Source organism: Cydia splendana, chromosome 2, assembly GCF_910591565.1.
Source record: "Cydia splendana chromosome 2, ilCydSple1.2, whole genome shotgun sequence".
Classification (NCBI taxonomy): domain Eukaryota; kingdom Metazoa; phylum Arthropoda; class Insecta; order Lepidoptera; family Tortricidae; genus Cydia; species Cydia splendana.
In genome coordinates this window covers 24,148,048-24,154,068 of record NC_085961.1, presented here as the reverse complement: position 1 = coordinate 24,154,068, position 6,021 = coordinate 24,148,048, and the positions used below count along the sequence as shown (strand labels likewise).

The following is a 6,021-nucleotide window of genomic DNA, read 5'->3' as shown; positions in this document are numbered from 1 at the left end:
CACTGCCAAATATAATTGGCTAAAAATGTGTTCACAAAAGTGAGGGTTATTTTGCAAATTTTCTATATAGTGAATGAATTGAATTTCATCACCATTGTCTGAAACGGAAAATGTATATGACGTCTTTTGTTATATTGTCATTAAATAAATTATGTATTAAAGTAGGTACCTTCACTAGTAGTCTTTGATAAATACAAAGGGTTTTTATAAATGAAAGAAAGTATTTACAGTAACAGAATTTTAATGCAGATCCATCTCGCACTATAGCCGATATTGTACAAAAATTATAATATCGCTTTTTGTTTATATACGTAAATAGGTAATATAATGATATTACACAGCTTTTCACACAGTTACAATCATGAAACACAAACATTTAAATCATTTTCTACACTATCCCCTCAAGGTTTAAGTATTTCTCTTCGTTTATAGCTAATTTATTATTAATTAATTATATTATATTACATTACAATAATGGGCCTACCTAGTTACGTATGACAAATGCTTTGTTAAGGACAAATTTACGTATAACATTCGTGAGCACGTTTCAAATTAAATAAATGAAAGACAAATCGCTGACAGACAAAATTTATACGACACGCGATGAACAATGGGTTTCCGAACAATTAACACTTCCAGCATGTTTAGGTCACAGACATCATAAACTACTCATGCTATAAAATAACATTTGTGAATAATAAATAGGCATTACACAAAGCGATGTCTCAAAGCTAAAATATTTAAATTTCGAGTTTAAACCAAAGGGGATGATAATAATATACTTTTATAAATAATCAGTTTACAAATAGAAATATTTACAAGATGAACAATACAAGAAAACTTAGGAGAGGATTCTTTCATTGCTCGGAGATAAAAAAAAACATTTACACATGTCACGCTACTAATGCCTCATTCAAACTCATTAATTAACACAGTAAAGGAACTTCTAGAGGTAAACAGATGAACAATGACAGATATAAAATGAATTTGGCACTTTGAAGACACGTAAAATAACTGAAAGAACCTCAACCTAACTTTACTCGATAACTACATTAAAGAAGATTTACGTATATGTTTATAGGAATCCAAAAATATTACAGCTAATGTATCTTAAAATAAATTATATTATCTTATGTTAGTCAGCTATTCGTATACTGGGCACAACTAGACTTGATTGTTGTCATTTCTCTGACTACAGGTAAACTATTTCTCTAAGAATAAATTAAGCTATCGACTAATAAAATGGAATAAATTTTCGTACTAAAGCTTTTGTAGTTACGTATATAGAAGTCTGGCGTGACGACGTTACAGCTTACACAACATCGATGCTATCGGTTACTGCTCCGGGATTTATTTCCAATGTTTATTAAATTTACCATAACAGCTGCATAAGGAGGAACGATACTATCAAATTTCAAATTAAATTCTTTAGAAAACGCTACTAGTTTTCTGTTTACAAGAAAGAACATGTACTTTGTCACTAGATTCAAAACGAGATATCTTCACTACACTATCCTACTCGGTTTAAGACATCGAAAGTAGAAATCTAAATGCTACGAAATCTGATTTAAATTTAACATTTAAATTACGACGGATCAAGACGATCCCACACAATTTTGCTTCTTTCGTCACTCCAGTATGTAATACTCATTATATTACACGGTTTACAAGCTGAAACATATCACTGTATGTCTTAAAGTGTAATATGAACGTATACAGACGTTGTACATCAGATTTAGCTTACGAATACCTACAAACGACTTGCACTAATATATACATTAGAATATAAAATTTGTATTTTGCCCCCACCTCGTTTCAATGACAAAGACTGATTTACCTAAGAAGAATTAAGATTTCACGTCATGGCAAGTACAAAGTTTGTGGATGTAATCACGAAAAATTAATAGCTCTACTAAACAAGTATTCGTCAAAGAGAGTTATTATTATAACATACATGAGAATAGTAACTATAAAGAGCAGTTGGAGCCGATACGACTTGAAGTTTTGGCAGATAAAGTGCGATCCCGGTGAGCGATAGGGGGGCGATTCGCATGATAAATAAAAACACAATTCCATTTGAAGCTGGAAGGTGCGGCGCGGCGGCCGCGTCCGTGTACCTCAGCAGGCGTTCGAGATTTATATACGGAGATGCGGAACAATATATCACGGAATGGAACACGCGGGTACCGACCTAATCCTAGCATGGAACAGCCACCGAGCGATGCCACGCGATAGCAGATCACGGCCCGATACCGGCCCGCTCTCACGTCTTCACCCCGCACTCCCAACCCAGATGACCGCCCGATTTACCATTACAGCTTTGAGACTCGGACTGTTTACGCAACGTAAAAACTTAATTAAATATTAATAGATGCCACTATTTAAATCGTTGCCGGATTAACATAAATTCATACATTAGCCGAGCTAAGCGATAAATAAGCGGACACCAAACCGCGTATTTTTCATCCGAGCTTCATATAATTTATAGTCGACGATCATATCGCGACTGGTTCTTTTATTTGTGAAATAGTGATACGCGGAGTGTGCTCGGTAAGCGTTACTAACGGGAAATTTTGACTATAAATCTTCGGTAGTCGATTGCCTAAGCGTTCGTGTGGGTTGGCACAAAAATTTATTCGACAGTCAAGTTTGATATCTTGATCGCGCGACGTCAATGTGTTGGGAGTGCCGAGTGAATGAAGCTCATGATTGAGACGCATCTACTTTTGGTATTTTAAAAGCAAACTGAAGTAAGCTAGACCTCTTAGGTATCCCAACACCTACCAAGCCACTGAAACGCTCTACGCGACGACCACCTGAAACAAAAGGAAAAGCGAAATTAATAAAATGCCAATTATGCAAAACTAAAGTGCAATAAATAATTTTCGCGCTGCAAATAATACGGGCGTCGAAGCGACAGGCGTGCGTTTGAGATAAAAATTGGTCCCTAGCATACATCATTCAGTTATCACGCAATTATGCATATAACAAATTGCATAAAGCAAGTAAATGCAAAGGTCGTTTATCAATGAGAGTGTACGGCTTATCTCGTGGGCGACGCAAAGCGACAAGGCACGAAAACGTGGTCGCCGATTGTTTGAAGGATTGATGTTGATGTACGATCGCGGACCTCGGCAATCACGCCCTTTCATCATGCTTGGGACAAATTCAATTTGTTTTAATCATATTAAAAAGCTCTTTAATACAAAAGAACATCGCCTTATTTTTGTATTTCTACGCCTTGAAATGTAACCTTACTTAAGAGCCTAACTGCAAAAGAAATGAAATTACTTTATAAGTACGTAGTTCCTTAAAAGCAGAATGTCAGTCCCCGTTACATTAGCCTGCCTGACTAAATAAATAGCATCGACAAAATCTTTATAACCGAATCACAATAAACGCAATAAACCTCCATAAAGAAAGGGCAAACTTAAAATGCAAATAATTTCGCGCGAGCCCCATGGGCATGTTAAAACAGACCCCGGTTCTAACAGCGTTTCATTATTTATCGCTTCAGCTCACGGAGGCTTTTTTTAGTTAAAGTTAATTCCTAGCGTAATGCGTATTTGATAAAACGTATCTCTGGCAGGCAGGCTCCGCGCCGGCGCTGAAATTAAGATGTAACATGATGCGAGAACGAGCAAGACCAAGAGATTTATTGCTATACCACTTTGCATATGCTGATTTACAAAGACGGGGCGTTCTGTATAGAGAAGGCGCGGGTGTGATCGCGTCGTGTATGGTCTGATAATAAATGTTGTTAAATTCCGTTTTTTTTTGTTTCAGATTTGAAGCAGATATTTGGCGCGCACAAAAAGTTAATAGTACAGAAGTTATTTAAATAAAATAAAAATAATTTTAAATGTTCTACACAGAAAATACAATCATGTACAGAAAAAAAGGAATAAAAAACTAAAAACCGCAAGTTCCTTACTAGTTTCCAAATAAAAATGCAAACGAAGCATACCTATGATTAGACAACGCTAGTCATTCAGATGATTGAATGTAAATATACCTATTATTATGAAAGTTCATAAACCAACCAAACTGTTTTATTTAAATACCTATTTATTGTTTTAGGTACTTTGTCATTGACTGGCACATAAACCAACGTCCTTCGCTGATATGTAAAAACAAAAACCTAATCTTCCATGATTTATCTACATAGAAATCAGTCGATATTTAGTTTACCAAGCAATCAAATAATCCTCAAATCGACGTTGTATTAAATAAAATCGCACCAACAGCTCTATAAAGATCCGCATTTGCTGATGCGGTCCGTTCTCTGCGACTGTCTGGCGATACGAAGTCAGCAGAAAGAAACATATACCAGCCAACCTACCTAAGCTGTTTTCATACAGAAATTGTTTGCAATACTCAGATGTATTGAAGTTAATAGGAAAGTTGCCTGTTTCCAACATTCACTTAAATTGGCAGGTACATTTATTAAAACATTTATTTAGTTAGAACAGTGTTTTTACAGGACTTAATTTTTGGTATCTATTTTATACTTAATTATACCTTTATTCAGTAAAGGTGTGAAATCTCCAAACCGCTCTTGGACAGACGTGGGGAATATAGCCTAAACCTCAAGCAAGTATTTTCGCATGTCCCAAAGGACATGCGAAAATATGCGAATAAATTCTCATTTATCTCAGTATGGACTCAACACTACGTAACTTCATTTATAAGAACGACCAGCGGTCAAGAGTCGTAGACCCGACCTTCCTTCCACCATCTGTCTTAGCTAGACAAAGGAAGATCTAAGGCTTTTAGAAAAAGTCAAAGCGGTACAAAGAGCCTTCGCAAGGAAAGTAATAAAGAAGAGAGACGCCGACCGAATAATTGATACGATTATGTGTTACCACTACAGACCGAGCACGTAGTGGGGAGGTGCGCATAGGAGGTGTACTAGACGTGTCGCGGTAGGAGTGCTCGAGATAGAGCTGTGTTCGATTTTTCTCAAATATTGAATTTGGAACTTAAAACAGATTTAAGAGGTCGTGGCATATTGATGGTGTTCATCTGGGAAAATAATTAGTTGTCGCTCCGAAAGCGAAATTGTTTGATAAATTGATAATCATTTTTATAACCGTTAAAATGTAAGTGGTCTTTGTGTTCGCGTGTACTTGCAATAGTTTACTGGCACTTATTGTAAAACAAAAGTATACTATAGTCATTATAAAATTTTACAGGTTTGGTTCTGTACTGACTTAGTTTTTCAAGTGCCTGATGTGCGATCAATGACCCCACGATCTTGCGTAACTCTGTATAGTCAAAACAAAACGGGACTTATTTGTAAAAAAAACATAACATCACAATTGTTGACGTTCTTTTGTCACTAAAACTTAGGGTCGATACAAGTGTACCACTATCAGCCAGAGGTACTGTATTGTACGGTAAAGTTGAGTCAATACCAATGGTGAGTGTGTAAAATATACAAAAGTTGTTATTGTTCTGTTTGTTCGAATGATATTATTTTTTTAATATGTGAAAGCATAACAGATACAAATTCGGGAATATTTCTGTTCTACAGTAGCTTTCAAATATGAGTGAAAAAGCAAATGTAAGACGTGGTATCAAGAACAATGGTCCTCCCTTCGCAGCGCTCCGTCAAGTGCGAGCGGCCATAAATCGCGCAGGACGCGCAATTTGTTGAATTACAGCATGCGCCAGCCACCGGCCCGGCGCGAAATTAGCCCCACCGAGATAAATTGACGGCGGGCTGCTAAATAAATTATTTGGGAAAACCGAGAAAAAACGGCGTCTTCCCTTGATAAGGGTTGCGAGAAATAATGAATATCGACCTTTGCTTGCTGCTCTCATTGTTCAAGTACTTATGTGACTTAACTTAGGTTGAGTCACGTAAGTGACGACGATTGGTATCTAGGTTATTTTAGTAGGGTTCAAAACGGAGTGTTAGACATTGTTAGCGGGCAACAAGAGTGTTTGCAAGCTACCTACTAGGAAAACTTTAGTTTTCGGGCTTATTAGTTTGTCAGAAAATTGACCTTTGTTTTC

The 6,021-nt window shown here is 36.5% G+C and overlaps 1 protein-coding gene across 1 annotated transcript in view; it reads right to left on the bottom strand.

The window, feature by feature from the left end:
• Positions 1-223: 223 nt before the first annotated feature.
• LOC134806023 (homeotic protein ultrabithorax) overlaps positions 224-6,021 on the bottom strand; it is a 210,180-nt gene continuing 204,382 nt past the window's right edge. The window contains exon 3 of the mRNA XM_063779231.1: positions 224-2,816. The gene's annotated coding sequence lies outside the window, so the exon portion shown is untranslated. The remainder of the gene's footprint in view (positions 2,817-6,021) is intronic.